The 1956-nt window shown below is 40.6% G+C and overlaps 1 non-coding gene across 1 annotated transcript; it reads right to left on the reverse strand.

Annotated features, from left to right (window-relative positions):
* Positions 1–1030: 1030 nt before the first annotated feature.
* Positions 1031–1135, reverse strand: LOC116082853. The gene has a single exon (XR_004115479.1). It is a non-coding gene; the product is annotated as a U6 spliceosomal RNA (small nuclear RNA).
* Positions 1136–1956: the final 821 nt, after the last annotated feature.

A 1956-nucleotide genomic window follows, 5' to 3' on the forward strand; every position in this document is an offset into this window, starting at 1 on the left:
TGAAAATCCATAACATAAGATACATTCCAGCACTGCCTGTGTCTCCAGGTGACCGCACTGTGGATTCAAGGAAGCATCTCCTCATAGAAGTATCCCCAGTAATTAAAGGAGAGGGAGTGGTGATTGACAGGGGCACATGCAACAGTTACCGATGGCTCATAGGCAGTGATTGACAATGCTTACATTACACAAAGAGGCTAGATGCACATTACTAACACCTTTGAAGGAAACCTGACTCATAGCAAGCCTTTACATCTACCAGTTCAGGATGATGAGATGGCTCCATAGCTAAGGAAGAGTACCTGCCTCCAAGCCTCAACAATCTGAGTTCAATATCTGGGATGCATCTGGTAGAAGGAAGAAACTGACTGGTAAGTTGTCGTCTGACTTCCACGTGTGACACACATACACACCCAACAATGGGGAGACTCTATACCACAAAGGATCTACTCTTTAACACAAAATTTGTAGGGAACAAAGACACAAAAGGATAAAGCTGCAAGTTAAAGAAAACAGCTGCAAAAGACAAACTTGTGCATGTCAGTTAGGTGTGAGACTAGATATCTGATTCTAATATTGTTTGGTGAAATCATTTTGTGGATTTTTTTTAAAGGAACACATCACTTGGAGGTATATATTGAAATTCTTTGTGATAAATATTTGTGATGTTAGTAATTGCTTCAAAACAATTAGAGGTGGATGGAGTATAGAAAAGAAATTAAGATTGGCCTGTGTGTTAATTGCCAAGGCTGGTAGAGGAGTATGTGAGAACTATTCTATTATTACATTCTGGTTTAAGTTTACATGCTTATCATACAATGTGTGTGTATGTGTGTGTGTGTGTGTGTGTGTGTGTGCATGTGTGTAGTCAGTATCTTTCCAGACCCCAAACTGGAAGCAACTCACAGTTAATGCTTTTCAACAGCTTCACATGATAAGATCCAATACAACAACTATGTAGTTAAATGACATCACATTCATGAATTTCAGACACAATTGGGACGGAATCATCCTGACCCAAGAAGATGCACCACATCCACAGAGGCTGAAGCATCTTGCGTGTCATCCTTGCGCAGGGGCCATGCTAATCTCTGTATTGTTCCAGTTTTAGTACATGTGCTGCCAAAGTGAGCACAGGAGGCTGAAGACCTTACATTCCCACTGCAGGGCACACAGGCTCCAGCTTCTCCACTTGGGGTTATTTACTTTTGCTTCCTAACAAGCAGCTTCCTAATGGGTGATTAGATGTGGCTTCTCCTTGAGTTTTGTTCTGCACCTCTTTAGTGATCAGGAATGTTAAACATCTTAGCTCTCGCCGCTGATCTGCCTTCTTTGGAGAACCAGCCTCTCATGCCCTTGCCCCAGTTTTTTTTTTTTAAACTGGGCTGTTTTACTTGCTCGCAAACCTTCTCTCTATTCCAGCGTCAGATATGTGACTTGTCAATGTGTTCTCATGTTTTGTGCATTGTCTCTGCTGACATTGGTCTCTTCTGACAGCATCTTTGATGCATGCACAGAGCTTTCGTTCCACACTTCCTGGCTACTTTCAGTTCTCACATTATCAAGTCCCTGATTCTCTTGAGTCAATATTTTTTTGATTAGACAAGGATTCTACTTCCCCCTTTTGTTTGTGTATGGAAACCATCATCATTAGTTCAAAAGACATCTCCTTTCCCTGCTGACTAGTCTTGGTAACACTATTCAAAATCACTTGACCCTTTGGAAGGGTTTAGCTTTTTAAATTTACAAACAAAATTGCTATATGATGTAGCAATTCTATTTAGATGTATTTATCCAAAAAAAAATTGAAAACACAGCCTTGAAGAGATATTTGAACATTTGTATTGTAGCATTGTCACAACAGTTGCCCCAACTCTGCACTAGAGGCACCCCAAGTCTGAACTTCAGATGGGTCAATGAAATGAGTGAGATCCACCAAAAGGAATATTAGTTAGC

Source organism: Mastomys coucha, unplaced genomic scaffold (assembly GCF_008632895.1).
Source record: "Mastomys coucha isolate ucsf_1 unplaced genomic scaffold, UCSF_Mcou_1 pScaffold7, whole genome shotgun sequence".
Lineage (NCBI taxonomy): Eukaryota > Metazoa > Chordata > Mammalia > Rodentia > Muridae > Mastomys > Mastomys coucha.